The 19,904-nt window shown below is 42.4% G+C and overlaps 1 pseudogene; it reads left to right on the forward strand.

Annotated features, from left to right (window-relative positions):
- The first annotated feature begins 13,688 nt into the window (after positions 1 to 13,688).
- Positions 13,689 to 13,805, forward strand: LOC145396935 (5S ribosomal RNA; annotated as a pseudogene).
- The last annotated feature ends 6,099 nt before the right edge of the window (positions 13,806 to 19,904 follow it).

The raw sequence follows: 19,904 nt of genomic DNA on the forward strand, positions 1-19,904 counted from the left end.
CCACACACTCCATCAATTCCTGGGGCTTTCCCCAATTTAGCTTTCTTCATTGCTTCCACAACTATCCTACTGATTTCTTCCTGTTTTCTCACCTCCCTCCTTCTCCCAGCCATTCTCCAGCCACTTATACTCGCATTCCTTCCATCCTGTATGTTCAACAATTCCCTAAAGTGTTCTCTCCATCTGCTCACTTTTTCTCCCTTCTCCACTAGTAATCTACCATTTTTATCTTTCACTCCCCTGCTAACTTCACTTCCATCCTGTCTTACTCTCTTCACCTCTTTCCAGAACATTTTCTTACAGTCCCTCCACTTTACACTCAAATTCCTTCCAAATTCCTCATCCACTCTCTTCTTACTCTCTTACTAATCTTTTCACCTCTCTCTTTCTACATATAACTCTCTCTTCCGCCTCTCAACTTCTTCCACGCCCCTATTCTCATCCATTCATTGTATGCTTTCTTCTTTTGTGCCACAGCCTGTCTCACCTCTTCAGTCCACCACGCTGTTCCTTGCACCCCCCTCCGTCTTCTCTTCATCCCACACACCACATCACATACTGCACATATTTCTTCTGTAAATATCCTGCACACACCTTCCACGTCCCTCATCTGCTCCAATTCATATTTGCCCAATCATTCCTCCACTTCTCTCTTATACTTTGCCTTTTTCTCATCCTCTTGTAACCTTTCCACTCTCCTTGCAACTGCTCCTTCCTCTCGTCTTTCCCTTCTTCTATTTCTCCATCTTACTTGGATCCTAATTCTGGCCACCACCAAGTAGGGGTCACAAGGTCCACTCCCCCAACCTCTATAAACTCTTGCATCCATTACACATCTTCGCATCCTTTCATCCACACACACATAATCAATCATTGCCTTCCTTTGATTCAGTTCACCACCCACCCTTCTCATCACTCACCATGTATACCTATGGATCATTTTATGCCTGAAGAGGGTATTGGCTATCACCAATCCCCTTCCAGCACAAATGTCCACTAACGCACTGCCATTCTCATCTGTCTCAGCAGGCACACCCCACTCACCAACTATTTCATCCACCTTCACGTTCGCTACTTTACCATTCATATCACCGATCAAAAACACTCATTCCTTCCAAACTTTTCCATGCACACTTCCACATTTGTCCAGAACTCTTCTCTCACTCTGCTAGCACGATCTTGCGTTGGCGCACTGTCACGGGGTTTTTAAAATATCACGGTAATTTTGAAATATAAATGGTTAAATATTATTTAATTTGATAATAATATTCAATAATATTGAAGAGCAAAGACAATGATTGTCTTGCTACATCAAGCAACGATTACTTTACGCTGACTTGCTAAGATTCTCAAGAACGAGAATTTATAAACTTTCTCAACAGTACACAGCAGAGACTAATTACTCACAATTGCTGAATTACTGTACTGTTAGCCTCTGGAGAAAGTTACATCACCCCTGACAATAAATAACTAATACTAATAATAATAACATCAGGTTCTTGCTGATGCATTAACTCCTGGCACAACGGATTTTAAGTTAATACAACAAGACTGGTCTAAGTACCAGTTATGAATAGTAAAACGTTTATGCAAGCTAGGAGTTATGTGGGAAATAAGCTTAATTCGGAGAAATGAAACACGAGTTTACTTTACATGAAGCTCAAGGAAAAGAACTGTTAAATTTATTAATTACAAAAAAATAAATTTAACGTTACATTTCAAATCAAATCAATGAGACGCACTCACTCACTCTCACAAAAGCTAAATACTTACGCCTAGGGAAAAACACCTTAACTAAGCTCTTAAAACTACAAAATACACAAAAGAAATACCAGTCGATGAATACTATGTATCACCACTAAGGTGGGAGTACCGGGATTAACTGTACTAATGGAGCTTGGGGTGCTAGCTGACCTCTCCACTTCTGAGCACAGACCCTTTCTCCGTCACAGCAAACACAAGACTGAATTCAAATAATGCCTAAGCAGGACGCACAGGCCACCGGAAGAAGGCGTGGCTAACGGTTGAATGAGCAGGGGCGAACAATAAAAAACAATAGTATCGCTCAGTCGCGCACTTAGTGACGTGCATCAAATCGGTCACCCCTGAAAACGGTGACGAATTATTTGAAAAGTATACCCCGAAATGGAGAGAGAAACGGTTAACTGAGCGATACACAGTGAGTTTTCCACTAATAGTTCGTGGCTTCTCACAAAAAGGAAATGTCGCGAATTGATTCGTGACATTACGCCCCATGAAAATTAAATCTTTCTTCCTTCAGAAGAAAGATTTCAATATACATACATATAAATCCTAACTCAGTCACACAAGATTCACACTATGGTGTGTGTGCTATCCTGCTACAGGAGAAAATCGCAGTCGCCAGTGAGTGAAAAAACCTCGTATTTACGTTAATAGAAGCAAGCTTGAGGGAAAAACTCCGTGACGACGGTGAAAATCCTGTACTCAGGTCAAACTGAGCGAAAATTCGCTACATTTACACTGACAACTAATTGTTGTGTAGCGTGGTGTATGTAATACGCGGTGTAGGTGTGACAGTTGTAGTGTAACTGTACCTACGTGTAAAATGACACAGTAAATAATATGGCGACGACGAAGGCAGAGGAGAAGAGGCGGCAGCGTGCGGCAGACGATCAGCTGGCCCGCACAGCAAAACTGCTACACCCATTGCTGAACCTGCAAAACCAATTAAGGTGGAGCATCAAAAGTGTCAATGAGACAAAATTCTTATTATGTTACAATTACTCTCTCTGGCTAGCAGTCAGTACATGCTATGAAAAGTACACTCGAGGTCGCCATTAATTATAGCACACGATTATGGTCGGCAAGTTGAGAATCCCTGTGCAAACTCGGGTCTTCCATAGCCTCGAACCACACACGGGTCCTCAACCTGTGCCCTAACCTACAGTACTTATATTAATATCGGGAAGCTGAGAATCCTTGTGCAAACTTGGGTCTTCCATAGCCTCAAGTCGCCTCTGCAGAGTTCTCACTTCCCCCTTAACCTACAATACAATACTTATATTAGTACCGGAAAGCTGAGAATCCTTGTGCAAACTTGGGTCTTCCATAGCCTCAAGTCGCCTCTGCGGAGTTCTCACTTTAACTTCCCCCTTTAACCTTCAGTACTTCTATTAGTACCGGGAAGCTGAGAATCCTTGTGCAAACTTGGGTCTTCCATAGCCTCAAGTCGCCTCTGCGGAGTTCTCTCTCGAACTTCCCCCTTAACCTACAATACTTTTATTAGTACCGGGAAGCTGAGAATCCTTATGCAAACTTGGGTCTTCCATAGCCTCAAGTCGCCTCTGCGGAGTTCTCTCTCGAACTTCCCCCTTAACCTACAGTACTTCTATTAGTACCAGGAAGCTGAGAATCCTTATGCAAACTTGGGTCTTCCATAGCCTCAAGTCGCCTCTCAACTTCCCCCTTAACTTAAGGTACATAATATGCATGTACAGGCCCTGGACATACTGTGTCCTGTGGGGCCAATGGGCGAGACGTCAGGTCTGCACCCACTTCACCACTACCCTGTCTCTCAACTGACTCAGAGATTACAGGTGTAGTTACAAATGGCACAGGAAGGGCATGTCCCTGATTAGTGGTGATACTTTGGCACACACTGCAGGAACGGACATAACTATCTATGTCCCGTCCCATCCCTGGCCAGAAAAAGTCAGCTCGGATACGGCCCTGGGTCTTCCTTTTGCCCATGTGACCTCCTGAGACTGAACAATGACCCCATTGTAACACTGCTAGGCGGTACTCGGCGGGAACGACAAACTGCAGTCGAACCTCGCCCTCGGGTGTTCGTGACTCACGGTAGAGCCGTCCTTGTTTACGAAGGAACTTGGCTCGACCTCCCCGTGAATACGTAATCACTCGACCCTTTTGTTTGTTCCGCACGGTAGCAAGTGTCGGGTCAGAATGTTGTTCTTGCACAACAAGTTGACTACACATCAGATCTTGCGGCGATTCAATGATCACTGGGGTGACACAGTCTGGAGCCTCAGTCATGGCTCGTGTTACCGCAGCAGCCGAAGTCTGAGTAGCGTCATCGGAGCAACTATCCTTGACTCCATCAATATTGCCTACTATAAAGTCAAATAGAGGCTCTGGCATGACAACTGCAAGTGTCATACCAGTATAAAATGGAGATGCCACCTGGATACATGCCTCAGGGAACAATCTCACTGATCCATCAATAAGCTTTGCATGGATCTGTCGACCTGTATATACTGCTCAGGCCGAACTAAACTCTGCTTAACAGAGCAACCTGAGGAACCATTGTCTCTCAGGACCTTCACAGGAATGCCTCCCACAAACCCTGGCTGAACAAGGAAGGTACTGTCACCTGTGGGAGGGCCTGTGGAGGAAGCAGCTAGCCACTCATGAGGCTGCTGAATTGATGTGGCAAACATTGTGCCTTGAGGGTTATATACTTGAGATGGAACATTGGCCATCTGTGGAGGGGGGTTCACTGTCACTGTGGGACTAGTGAACTGTGGGGAAGTACCCACACTGGTAGGGACGTGACCACCGTGCTGCTGCTGAGGAATGAAGGCTGCATTTGCTTCCTGCCTCTTTTGAGCTGGTGGTGAAAAAGTTTGTCCCGACGGTCGGTTGCGTGGCTGATACTGCTGCTGGTTGGGGTGCTTGTTGTACCTCTTCCACTCAAGTTTCTGAGTGTTTTGCCCCTGGTCCTTCCACTGCGGTTTTGGACCTTGGCCATTATTCTGAGAACGGCCTTGGTGCTGGGATTCAGTCTGAGACGGCTTCCCAGACTTATCAGGTTTTCTGTTCCAGGTGTTTTGCTTACGAGCTTGATACCCGTATGCAGTAAAGAATGCGTCAGCCTTCTCTGCCATTTGGCTGGCATCTTTCACCTGGCAGATCTTAAGCTGTGCTATGAGCTCAGCAGGCCACGACCTCTCTAGCTGTGTACGCAGCATAAGGTCAATTATCCCCTCACGCGTGGAAGGAGTTTCATCTTTCTCCATCCACTCATTTAAGTAAGCTGTGAGACGATCAAGGAACTGAACAGCTGTCTCCTTGTCTTGGAGACGAGCTCGCATGAACTGAACTTTGGCGTCGTCTACTGTGAGACCATACGCCTTAATGAGTGCAGCTTTCATCATCTCATATGTGAGATTGTCTCCACGAATTCTGTGGAGAATATCGAGGGCAGGGCCCTCAAATGAGGCTAAGAAACTGAAGCCGCTTAGCTGCCTCATCCAGTTGATATAAGTCTGCCATGTCCTCAAAACGAGCTATGTACGGCTCGATTCGCTCGCTTTCCTTGTATGAAGGAAGCTTGATGCGTGGGGTCGCCAGGACATGTGCAGGGGGAACGCTCGTGGAGCTTTGACCAACTGCACCAGACGTGTCTGAAGCCAAGGAATCTCGCTTGAGCTTCATCATTTCAAGTTCATGTTTTTCTCGTGCCTCACGTTCGGCACGTTCATGTTCTCGTTCTCGCTCGCGTTGTTCACGCTCGTATTCGCGCTGTTCTCGCTCTTTTTCTAACTCGAGCTCGCGTTGTTTCTGCTCGTGTTCGCGCTGTTCTCGCTCGTATTCGCGCTCTTTCTCACGCTGCTCTTGTTCATATGCACGCTCTCTTTCACGTTCCTCACGCTGTTCTACGCTCGTGCGCTGAATCCTACGCTCTTTCGCGAGCATCTTTCTCACGTTCTTGCTCGTAATTGAACCGTGAGAGAACGTAACTCTGTATTTTCTCTGGGTCTGTGAGACCCATATCTTTGGCTTCCTGTACAAATACAGCGGTAGCCATGGCGCTAATTTATTAAACAACCCGAAATTGAGCACTGACTGCTTAGCGACGAATACTAATAAACAACGTAAAGAGTACAAACACAAGCTAGTGGTGACCAGTCTTATCCAGTTAACTGGCAAAGAATAAATAAAAAATGTAAATGACTGGGAAGACTCAATAATAAACACAATGGGTACGCCGACTTCCCAGGAGCGAATAAAATCGTCTGGCGTTACCAAGAATAAACTAGAGTTAAGTATTCTATTGATTAATAAAGCAAAATTCACTTGCTAAATTAAGGGTAAACACCAGTAAGCTTGTGCCTATAAACTTTAATGATAAATACCTAAATATGAATGAGTGAGCACTATCTCGTGAATAGCTTTAGAGCTAGGAGTTAATATCCTGGAATGAGGTCGCCAATTGTCACGGGGTTTTTATGATATCACGGTAATTTTGGAATAAATGGTTAAATATTATTTAATTTGATAATAATATTCAATAATATTGAAGAGCAAAGACAATGATTGTCTTGCTACATCAAGCAACGATTACTTTACGCTGACTTGCTAAGATTCTCAAGAACGAGAATTTATAAACTTTCTCAACAGTACACAGCAGAGACTAATTACTCACAATTGCTGAATTACTGTACTGTTAGCCTCTGGAGAAAGTTACATCACCCCTGACAATAAATAACTAATACTAATAATAATAACATCAGGTTCTTGCTGATGCATTAACTCCTGGCACAACGGATTTTAAGTTAATACAACAAGACTGGTCTAAGTACCAGTTATGAATAAAGTAAAACGTTTATGCAAGCTAGGAGTTATGTGGGAAATAAAGCTTAATTCGGAGAAATGAAACACGAGTTTACTTTACATGAAGCTCAAGGAAAAGAACTGTTAAATTTATTAATTACAAAAAAATAAATTTAACGTTACATTTCAAATCAAATCAATGAGACGCACTCACTCACTCTCACAAAAGCTAAATACTTACGCCTAGGGAAAAACACCTTAACTAAGCTCTTAAAACTACAAAATACACAAAAGAAATACCAGTCGATGAATACTATGTATCACCACTAAGGTGGGAGTACCGGGATTAACTGTACTAATGGAGCTTGGGGTGCTAGCTGACCTCTCCACTTCTGAGCACAGACCCTTTCTCCGTCACAGCAAACACAAGACTGAATTCAAATAATGCCTAAGCAGGACGCACAGGCCACCGGAAGAAGGCGTGGCTAACGGTTGAATGAGCAGGGGCGAACAATAAAAAACAATAGTATCGCTCAGTCGCGCACTTAGTGACGTGCATCAAATCGGTCACCCCTGAAAACGGTGACGAATTATTTGAAAAGTATACCCCGAAATGGAGAGAGAAACGGTTAACTGAGCGATACACAGTGAGTTTTCCACTAATAGTTCGTGGCTTCTCACAAAAAGGAAATGTCGCGAATTGATTCGTGACACGCACACACACACACAATCGCCCACATTTGTATTCCAACTTTCAACCTTACCCACACAATCTTTGACCCAAGCGATCCATACTGTCTTATGCTCTTCTTCCATCTTTTACTCACAACTATACATACTCCCTCTTTTGCCCTCTCATTCTCACCTACTCCTGCACATATACCCCATCCATACTCCCATTCACACTTTCTCCTCTCCATTTTGTTTCAGTTATTCCACATACATCCACTTTTTAACCCTCAAGCACCTGGACAATCTCTCTCTCTTTCACCTCATCATTCGCACCTCTTACATTCCTTGTTGCCATTACCAAGTCCTTTGTCCGATCCTGGGTCATCATCGTTTGGTCAATCCTTGTCCGAGGCATTTTGTTTGTCTTTTTAGTTGTTTTCCGGGGAGGGGCACTAACCCTTTGCCAACCTTTTAAGTTGCCTTTTACGACAAGCAGGGATACTGGGGGAGTATTCTTGAAAACCCCCCTACCCCCAGGGGGGTTTATTAATGATGAAAAATAATACTTTCATCAGTTCTGTTGATTAATAATGTTTGTTCAACATTACATCAGTAATTTTATTATTTATTATTCATTAGTAATGTGCAAGAATTAATTAGACAGGATTTTTTTTTTTTTTTTTTCTGTGTCAGACACTGGCATAGACTTCACAGCCTGCTCAACATCAACAGCATAGCCTAAAAATTGCTGTAATCTTGAATACATCTTATAAGCATAAAAATCACGATCACCATCAACTAAAAAAATCCAGATACACAGAAAGCATGAAGGTGTGAGAAATATCAACAGCATATGCAATGAACAGCCTTAGGATTATTCTATCTATCTATCTATCTATTGCCAGAAGACTCAATCCCATTCGGGGGGCCCACAAACAAATCGCCTCCACTTCGCCCTGTCCCCCGCCATTTCACTGCCCTGCTCCCAACTCACACCCCCCTATCTCATATACCTCTCCACCCCATCCCTCCATCTCATCCTTGGCCTCCCCCCTCCCTCTCCCCCCCTCCACCTCGCTCACATACACTCTCTTCGTCAGTCTTTCACCCTCTTCCAAAAATGTGTAATGATATTCACTCTACAAGTCTAAACAATTGGCTGTGATGTTAGAGCTTACACCTTTATACAACATACTCTGCATAACCTAATATTGCATACTGCACAAAATAATCTGTGCAAATAATACTGCTGATTTCTGAGCTACAATGGGTTCACGGACGATAGGGACTTGACAGGCAAATTAGTTCTTGCAAATACTTTAGAAAATACAGCACATGCCTATGTGATTTGAAACAGTATATCAGAACAGATCAGTCCATTGCACACCTCAGGATCTTTACATACAATTTTAAACATCTGAACATGACCAGACAGTGGCACATTTTCCGAGACTATTATAAGTTAGAATAGAAAAGTAAAAATAACATACTACGATTCAACAAATACATAACTGTAGTCAGTTTGTTTTCATCTGACAAAGCCAGCCAACTTTTATAACTTCAGTACTAAATTATGGGTGTATATAATTCTAAAAGCCTTCTGATGAGGTAGGGGTGACCCTCCTTGGTTACTAGCCCAATTAACCCCCTCATGCACTGTAAGTTGTCTGTAAGTGTGTATGACCTAAACACAGAAAATGCCAAGAAGGGAGGCTGGACTCATGCACAAAGGAAAACATTCCCATGTATTTTATTTGCCCCCGACATTGGTTATAATGGTATAAATTGTATACCATCATCTTCCCTGATATTTATGCTATACAATAAGCTAATAAAAACACACAAAATTGACGAGAAAAAGTACTGTGAAAGTACCGATGTGAGGTGAGAATACTGTTGTTCAACAGTGAAAATAACTGCCCTACACTCTAGCACAAATTTTTGCCTTCATAATGCAAGAGCTAAGCATATGTGTAGATGCAGAATTTCACGAGCTTTCACGTGGGGTTGTCGGAATTCTGATACAACCAATAGTTTTTAGTAAATCGCCAAAAATCGCATGCATGCCCCCCTCCCCCAGAACCGAAAACCAAGAGAATGATGACTATTTGAGAGTGTTGGCCCGGAAATATACACTCTCCCCTATGACACACGAAATATTGACACATTTCTTGCTAAAACATATTTTTTGGTGAATATTTTTGTTCAGAATTGCCTAATCAGCATCCCTTCAGACCAACACTGACGAGTGCGTCACAGTGCGTCGTCGATTCTTTTTCAGACAAACACCAGTATGATTCGTTTTGAGTCATCATCCGCAAAAGGGTTAAGTCTGTAGTCTGACAGCACCTTGCCATCAACCAAGCTGATAGGTAATGAATCTCTTGTCAGGTGAAACCAACTGACCACAGAATAAATCAAGAGAAATAAACAAGCACCAAAAAACATACCCAAATCAATATATAAACATACAGTTGGCCACAGAAAAAAAAAAAAAAAAAAGTACTAACGACAAATGTTCGTACTGTATACAGTATATGAAGGGAGAATTCTCAATTCATTAATCTCTGACATAAAGGAGAGGAATCAACTCAGAATGGTGTTGTTCTTGGATATAAAGAAAGGGAAACAACTCAAGATGCCCATTAATAGTTGACTAAGGATGCTCGTTAGTTCTTAAAATCTCAACGCTATTCAAGGCAGTTTTTTGTTCTTTAATGCAAAGAACAAACAGAAGGCTTTAAGAAATAAACAAAGGGGAGACTAATTCAAGATCTGTCAATTTTGAGATTCTTGCAAATATTGCGTTTAAAAGACTGGAGGTCATAGGCAGGGTGAAATAAAGACTGAGGATGACATGTTTCAAAGCTGACATGTTGCCAATTAAAATCTTCCAAACAAGGACTATAGGTGCATATTTTTTGGTATATTTCTTCCTGTGGCAGACTGTCCAGTACATCACTATGACATGGCAGTAATAAAATTGCAAAAATAACATATCAATACAAGAAAATAGGCATAAAAATATAACACAATATCAATATTTCCGGCAGGGTAACATATGCAAAAGACCTATTGTTACTGTAGGGTAAAAAAGCACTATGGCTTATAAAAGTCCTTTTATCTGCCACATTTATTTATGATCTTTTGGCCTGAAAATACAGGCTGTTGTGGTGGTCCCAGCCTCATTATCTTTATTAAGAATCACAGTCAATGCTAAAGAAACTAAATAGTCGAATTTAATGAAAAAAAAGGGGCAATATGACCTTCTGGAAGTTCTATCTATCTATCTATTGCCAGACGCCTCAATCCCGTTTGGGGTGGCCACAAACAAACCGCCTCCAAGTCGCCCTGTCCCCCGCCATTTCACTACCCTGCTCCCAACTCACACCCCCCTCTCTCATATTAATCTCCAAAATTATCCTTACAACACAGATTATCCTCTAATAGTCTTTTTCAGACATGTGTGTGATTCTTACTACCAACAATCTTACTTTGGAAAATGACAAGCATATATCCTTCACAAAATTTCACAGCTCATTTAGCAACATCTCATTCAAGAACCTAGATGATAAGCACACACATATAAGTTACAGAAGCAACTGACACTGTTTCACTTTGTCAGGGAACAATTACTGTACAGTACTCTAAAAATGCTAAAACTGATGCCATACTGGTTCAGAGAAGTGGTTTGGTTACAGTTCTACCACAGAGGAATACAGGACCACAGCAACAGCAGCCCACAATTTAATGAACCATAATACAGGGCTGCTCATACATATATATACTGCGTCTTGTCGGCTCGATCTCCTAGTATGGGGGATGCAGGTATTTTGATGACTTTCAGAAATAGCTACCAGGCATCAAATTACCATCTCTCCTATGTAAACGCTATTTGAAACAAGACTGTACTGTATTATGATGTTAGTCATAAAGAAGTGCTATGGGAAGGATGTTGGGCCACAGAGCTATCTTATTCTGCCAGTGAGGTATGGGAAGTAAATCTGCATAAAGAAAAAAATCGTGTGTGTGTGTGTGTGTGTCATGTTTCCTCATGTCATGTTTGTGTGTGTCATGTCTCTGTGGTTGTTCAATTTGTATATGGATACAGAGCTATTAAAGGTAATAGGTAGGGAAGTGAATATACTGAGTGCCTAATGTGAGAGGGAAAGGTGTGGAAACTTTCTGAATTGTTGCTTGTTGATGATACTGTACTGTTAAGAGTGGATGAATGTGAATTGCAAGGCTTGTTGAATGAGTTTGAGGGTGTAAGTAGAAAATGGAATCTAAAAGAGAATGAAGAGAGGAGTCAAACTATGGTGTTGAGGGAAAAGAAGTCACAACATCACAGTGAGACTGGATGGTGAGGACATCGAGAATGAAAGTGTATCCAAGTACTTAAGTATTGTGATGAGTAAGGATAGAAGGAAGTAGTGTGATGAGTACGGATGGAAGGAAGTGTTTGAAAGGGCACAGCAAGGTAGAAAGGTTGCTGGATCACTGAAAGTTGTGATAGGGAATAGGGAAGTGGGCATGGAAGTGAAGCTTGGATTCTGTTGGAAGGACAAAAATCAAGGTGAGAGCAGTAGAAATCAAGTAGGATTGTGTGGAGTTTTACGAACAGACAGGAAGACAAATGAAGAAGTAAGGAAGCGTTGTGGCATTGTTTGAAATATTTTGAGATGGTCTGGCCATGCAGAATGAATGCAGAATGAGAGACTGACTAGAAAAGTGTATGTGAGTAAGGTGGCAGGGCAGAGGAGGAGGGAGAGATTAAGGCTGACATGGAAGAATGGAGTGGGGAGATACAAGGGAGGGGAGTGTGAGTTGGAGAGAGGAAGTCTGATGGTAGAAGACGGAGTGATTTGAAGTTAATTTGTTTGTGGCCGCCCCTTATGAGATTGAGGTGTCAGCATTAAATAGATAAAAGTCAGAGGAAGGGAAAATTTCTAACTTAAAATGACTGAACTTTATGCAATTACTGGAAGCAAATGCAAGAGGAGATATCTGATTACTTTATAAAAAATAATGCAAGCAATGGATGCAAACAAGCATCACTAAAAAGTAAGAAAGGGTTATGGGAAATAGAAAATGATGCACAGTAGACACTGATACTTTTGACTGAGCCGTTCACCACATCAATTATCATCACAGTCATTATAATAATCAACATCAGCCATCATATTATACTCATCATTGGGGGAAAAAAAAAAAAAAAAAAAAAATCAGACGTTACATATGAACCACCCTGTATTTTGAGCATCTGTGGCATATAACCAGGACTTACTGCATCTGTTTGTGCTGTACTGGCATGTGCAAAAGTATGCCAACAATACTCTGCCACACTTGTTACTAACCTTACTCAAACTTTTAGCACATTTAAAAAGGTACCTCCAATTTCTGTTTGATGTTAAGAATACTGTAATCGCTTTTCATGCCACACACACTTTGATGGAATGATAAAGTTAACTACAGATAAGCGGGAATTGACAGGGCCGAGGTTTGTATACAAAGAGAATTGTCAACATTGTAGGGTTGATTGGTGTGGGTACTTGAAACGGAAAACACAGCAGGTACCTCCAAAAGTTCAGGGAATAATCTAAAGCACAGATAACGCTGAAGGGAAATTTGCATAAAAATGAATATTGGTAAGTGGAGGTTTTTGGAAAACTGATCATCTGATTTAGGAACTTACAATATTTACCAGTACAGTATGCTAATCATAAGCATTTGAACTGAAACAACTGGGCAAACCACAGGCTATAAAAACATCTGTCCACTGCACATCTTGCAAGTACAGCACAAACAATAATAATAATAATAAAATAATAATAATAATAATAATAATCACTCAATAATCACACGCACGATTCACTGAGGTGTCTTATAGGTGGCATAGGAGGCTTGCCAAGAAATTATGTTAGGCAATCACCACAGCCACAAAGAAGACAAGCCACTTTCACTGAACTAGCACTAGATATTGTTCAACTGAGGGAAATACTGTACTAGCAGTCAAAGGCATAAAAAAATAACATGGGGAACCTTTCTGTCTAAAAATTTTGCAATTTATATAGTTAACACTTATAACAATCTCTCTACTGCCTATGTGTATCTGTGTCATGTTTATCTATCAATCTGTGTACTTATCAATCTACTATCCATGTGTATGTGTAATGTTTATCTGTCTGTGTAATTGACCATCTTTATGTCTATCAACTTGAAATAATGTTGATTTGATGCAACAGCTTGGCAAGAAGACATGCTAATCATGAAGAAGTGCAATGGAAAGGTTTCAAAACTAACTGCTACTGGTATACCTGGGGAATTTGCTTAGTATGCTCTTGTTACTCTAACCTGGCATAAAATTACCTTCTCAACAATAGTTATAGTTTATCAGAATAATGCTAGTCATGAAAAAGTGTAATGGGAAGGATGTAGACCTGCAGACTAATATAAATAAATACATAGGTTACCACGTTGAGTACACCGCTTCCCGTCCGATCAGTGAAGTTAAGCAACGTTGGGTCTGGTTAGTACTTGGATGGGTGACCGCCTGGGAGCACCAGATGCTGTTGGCATCCCTACGTGTCAAGTGGGGTTGGTGGGGGATTAGTGCCCCTCCCTGTAAAACAATTAACTCTAAGCCGTTGGCCACCCCGTTTGGGATACATGGCGTCTGGCAATGAATGAAAAACATAGGTTATAACTATAGATCATAATCATCCTTAGACCCCAAAAAAAAAAAAAAAAAAAAAAAAAAAAATGTGTTAGAATAAAGACACTTTCTCTCCCACTTACAAACACTGTTTTCAGCTGTGAACTTTTTGTTGACAAGATTAACGATTTACTAGCTGGAGATTTTAGTAGGCCTTGCAGTTCGTTTTACTGCTTAGCTGTCAACCTGATAGTGCCAAGAATCAATTCCTGGCACTGCATCATCATCATTATTGTCCATTAGCAAGTAAAACGAGTACTGTACCTAGATGAAGTAACTGGACTTGTGTACCCCAGTGCTGGAATGATCTAGGTACGGAGCCTGGCACTGCTGCTGATCACAGTTATCATCATCATCATCAGCCCTAACTCCTTTTCCCACCTAAGGATGGTGTGTGGAATTCTCAAAAAAACTTTCCTAAGTAGGGGAGCAACTGTTAACATATCCTGTCCACATCAGCTTGGCTTATAAGTGATTTGGAAAGGATGCAGAGCCACAGTATTGCTATTCTTGTCGTACTCTGCTTCTGAGTTATGGTAGTTAGGTCACCAGAGAACAAAAATCTCTGCCAAGTCAAGGTGGACAAACGAAATAATGTACAACTCACATATTTCAGGAGTGTGGTAGTAGCAGCAGCCGCATGAGTCCAAAGTCACAGGCCCAGCGGCAGCAGCAGCATCAACCAACCTTAGTGGCAGCAGCAGCACCAACAATCCTAGTAGCCGCAGCGAGAAATGAACGCTGTGGTGGGGCAGCCGGGATGACCTGGGATTCCCCCACTGTAGCCATATCCACATGTCACCGACCATCGGCCACCGCTGCAGCCCCGCTCCATGATCCTTACCCTGTGTCTCTGGCTTTCTCTTTCTCTCTCGGTTTCTATATAAACTGGTGGATTTCCGAAACTAATTATGAAATTATTATGACTTTTGTTCCACACCACCACTGAGGTAAAAATCAAGGAGAGTTTTCTGTATAAAGGTTCCCCCCCCTCCTAAATGTGGCATATGAGCGGGGGAGTGCGGCCTTGCCGATACCTCCGCCTGACCTATAATTATACACTCGCCAGAACTGACCTGCCCTCAGACAAGGGGGGGGAAACCTTTATACAGAAAACTCTCCTTGATTTTTACCTCAGTGGTGGTGTGGAACAAAAGTCATCATAATTTCATAATTAGTTTCGGAAATACACCAGTTTATATAGAAACCGAGAGAGAAAGAGAAAGCCAGAGACACAGGGTAAGGATCATGGAGCGGGGCTGCAGCGGTGGCCGATGGTCGGTGACATCCTACCTCTATGGTCGGTGACATGTCGATATGGCTACAGTGGGGGAATCCCCGGTCATCCCGGCTGCCCCACCACAGCGTTCATTTCTCGCTGCGGCTACTATAGCAGCGACAGCACCACCACCATCCACAGCAGCACAATTAGCGCAGGTGACCCCTGAAAATATGACAAGTTTTTAGGAGATATCTCAGGTATGTTGATGATTTAACCCTTTCTCTGTGGAGGAGTTCAGTACTGATCTTTATTAACCCCCACAGTATTAGTGCTGGAGAGGGACACGTTCATGTGGTGGCACCAATAGGACTAGGGAGTGGAGCTATCTTTTTTTTTTTTTTTTTTAATGCAAGAGAGAAGGAACCAAAGGCTGGGAGCCCGCAAACCGTTCCTTCCAAGAAAAAACAAAAACAATACAAAAGGGAGCCAAATTGAAGATCTTTCATTTCAAGATGCCTGGACACACTGCATTTGAAAGACTGGAGATTATAGGAAGTAGGAAATACTGACAGAGGGAGACATTTCCAGAGTTAACCTGTTGCATAAATGAAAGACTGGGAGTAACAGTTAACTCTTCCATTAGAGAGTTGGACAGAAAAGAGATGAGAGTTTGTTGCTAGATGGGTGCGCACCCGTCGTAGAGGTGGAGGGATGCAAGCAGACAGTTCAGAGGAGCAGTGACCATGGAAGTAACGATAGAAAAGAGATAAAGATGCACCAGCACAGTGAAGAGACAGAGGTTGAAGGGAGCCAGTAAGAGGTGTAGAGTTGATAAGACGAAAAGCCTTTGACTCCACCCTATTGAGAAGAGCTGTACGTGGGGAGTCTCCCCACACGAGAGTTGTACTCTAAACATAGGCAAATAAAACCAATGTTTAAAGTCAGCAACTGTGCAGGGGTAAAGAAGGTACAGAGTCGGCTTAGCACACCTAATCTCTTGGAAGCAGATTTTACAAGAGATGCAATATGACCTTTCCAAGATAAGTCCCAAGTGAATGAAACCCCAAGCATGTTCAAGGATGATGCAGGATTGAGCTGGATATTATTAAACATTAGTGGGTACTCCTGTGGAAGATTGTGTTGGTTTGATAGGTGTAAAAACTGAGTTTTTGATGCATTAAAAATAACAAAATTATTTTTACCCCAGTCAGAGATACGAGCCAAGTCAAACATTAGGTGTGCCATAGCCACATTCCCCCCCTGCTTCCCCCCCCCATGTGTCTGACTCTGGGTATAGGCTTCACAGCCTGCTACCAAGGCCCAGTAGTCCTCCTGCATACCATACACCTCTACATGTCACCACTTTGGCGCTAAAACCCACCGTCCATATTGAATACATGCTAGGGCAGTCTCATACAGGACTAGTGTATTGGTATTAGCTGGGGTATTTTTATGACATGTCGGCGGGTATTCTGGTAGATCAGTAAAGTCTGATTTTATGACATTCAGATTCTTAAACTGTTCCCTGTCCATTGGGGATTTGAGCTAGGGTCCAGTAAGACTGTGGGCCAACTCTCTACCGACTAAGCCACCGCCAAGATGGACGTTGCAGGAACCGAATGGAAAGGTGAAGGGTGGAATCACCAGCATACAAGTGGATAAGGTTAGATGTCCAGCTTAGAAGGTTATTGATGAATAAAAGGAAGAGAGTTGGTGATAGGACATAACGCTGAGGAACACCACTTGATAGATCTAGGAGAGGAACGATGGCCGTCTACAACAGCGGCTATAGAACGATCAGAAAGGAAGCTATAGATGAAGGCACAGATAGAAGGATATAGAAACCGTAAAAGGGTAGTTTGGAAAGTAAAGATTTATGCCAGACTCAATTGGAAGCCTTTGAGATGTCAAGTGCAATGGCAAAGCTTTTGCCAAAGTCCAGAAAGGAGGATGACCAGGAGTCTGAAAGGTAGGTGAGAAGATCGCCAGTGGAGCGCCCCTGACGGAACCCATACTGACGATCAGAAAGAAGGTTGTGATAGGAAAGATGCTTTAGAATTTTTCTGTTACGAATAGACTCGAAAACTTTTGAGACACAGGATGTTAAAGCAATTGGATTATAATTAGAGGGTTGGGAGTGGTCACCCTTCTTTGGGACTGGCTGAATGAGAGCAAACTTCCAACAAGAATGAAAGGTACAGGTTGACAGACAAAGGCGAAAGAGTTTACCTAGGCAGAGTGTAAGCACAGTTCTTGAGGACAACAGGAGGGATTCCATCAGGCCTATGTGCCTTGTTAGTATTGATGCCAGTGATGGTAGAAAATACATCAGATGAAGAAATTTTAATGTCAGCCATGAGGAAGTCTGAGGGGGGAAGTGATGGAGGAACAGCACCGGAATCGTCTATTGCCAGACGCCTTAATCCCATAAGGGGTGGCCACAAACAAATTGCCTCCATGTCACCCTGTCCAATGCCATTTCACTGCCCTGCTCCCAACTCACACACCCCTCTCTTATACCTCTCCACTCCATCCCTTCATCTCATCCTTGGCCTCCCTCTCCCCCCTTCCACCTCACTCACATATACTCTCCTCATCAGTCTCTCATTCTCTATCCTCTCCACATGGCCACACCACCTCAGTGTGTTTCTCCTAACGCTTCGTATCACATCAACATCCACACCATAACACTCCTTCACTTCCTCATTTGTTAGTCTGTCTCTCCATGTGACTCCATATGCTCCTCTTAAATAACTCATTTCCACTGCTCTCACTCTTGACTTCTGTCCCTCCAACAAAGTCCAAGCTTCACTTCCCTACGTTAGAGTTGGCATCACAATACTGTCATGTAGTAACTTGTTCACTTCCATGCTCACTTCCCTGTTTTTTATCACTGCTTTCAAGGAACCAGCAACCTTTCTTCCTTGCTGTACCCTTTCAAGCACTTCACCCTCTAAACTACCATCCTTATTCACCACACTACCCAAGTACTTAAATGCACTCACATTTTCATTTCCTCCTCATCCAACCTCACTGTACATTCACTGACTTCACTTCTCTCGAAGACCTTAACTTTACTCTTCCCTACATTCTCCTTTAGATTCTGTTTCTTACATTCCCAAACTCATCCTCCAAGCCTTGCAGATCCCCTTCATCTTCACATAAAAACACAGTATCATCTGCAAACAACAGTACAGGGAGTTTCCAAACACTGCCCTCTCTTACTAGGGGCACTCCAATATACACTGCCCTACCTTGTATCTCTTTTATACCACATCTGTATACAGATTGAACAACCATGGAGACATGACACATCCCTATTTCAATCCAACCTTCAAACAGAATTCACTTCAGTCATTATCCCCATGCACTGCAGCCTTAGCACCACCATACATACTCTTCACGGCATTTAACAACTTCCCATCTACTCCATATATTCTTAATACTTTCCACAATCCTTGTCTATCCACCCTGTCATGTGCTTTCTCCAAATCCTTGAAGGCCGCATACAACTTCTAAAGATCTAAGAATGAATATCTGATCTACACAACCTCTTCCCTTCCTAAAACCTCCCTGTTCTTCTCCAACTAATTCCTCTGTTATTTCCCTAACTTTGTCAATAGGTGTCCTGCCATATACTTTTTCTATTACACTAAGAAGACAAATGCCCCTATGATTACCACATACTTCCTTTTCCCATTTTCCTTTGTATAGGGGAGTAATTATTCCTGACTTCCAATCCTCCGGGACTCTACCTTCCTCCCAGGCCATTCTGCACATCATCCATGTCCTTTCTGCTACTCTCTCCCCCCATACTTCAGCATTTCACCACACACTCTATCAATTCTTGGGGCTTTCCCCTTTTTAACTTTCTTCATTGCTTCCACAACTTTCATCCTACTGATTTTTTCCTTTCTTCTCACATCCTACCATCTCCCAGCCATTCCCTAGCCACATACACTCGTATTACTTTCATTCTCTATGTTCAAAAAATTTTTAAAGTGTTCTCTCCACCTGCTCACTTTTTCTCCCTTCTCCACTATTAATCTACCATTTTTATCTTTTACTCTCCAGCTAACTTCTTTGGCACCCTGTCTAACTCTCTTTACTTCTTTGCAGAACATTTTCTTACATTCCCTCCACTTTACACTCAAATTCCTTCCAAATTCTTCAGCCACTCTCTTCTTACTCTCTCTCTTAGTTAATCATTTCACCTCTCTCTCCCTCTACATTTAACTCTCTCTTCCATCTCTCAACTTCTTCCATGCCCCTGTTTCTCTTCCACTTACTATATGCTTTCTTCTTTTATGCCACAGCCTCTCTCACCTGTTCATTCCACTATGTTGTTCCCTGCATCCCCTTTCATCTTCTCTTCAACCCACACACCACCTCACATGTTGCACAGATTTCTTCTGTGAATATCTTGCACACACCTTCCACGTCTCTCATCTGCTCCAATCCATATTCGCCCAATCGCTCCTCCACTTCCCTCTTATATTCTGCCTCTTTTCCATCTTCTTTCAACCCTTCCACTCTCCTTGCATGACCTACTTCCTCCTGTCCTTCCCTTCTTCTGTTTCTCCATTTCCTTTGGACCTTGATTCTGACCACCACCAAGTGATGGTCAGAAAGTCCAATCCCCCAACCACTTTATACTCTTGCATCCATTACACACCTTCTCATTCTTTCATCCACACACACACATAATCAGTCATTGTCTTCCGTTCATGCACTTCATCA

Source organism: Coenobita brevimanus, chromosome 39, assembly GCF_032717465.1.
Source record: "Coenobita brevimanus isolate Jiangsu-jjx chromosome 39, ASM3271746v2, whole genome shotgun sequence".
Classification (NCBI taxonomy): Eukaryota; Metazoa; Arthropoda; class Malacostraca; order Decapoda; family Coenobitidae; genus Coenobita; species Coenobita brevimanus.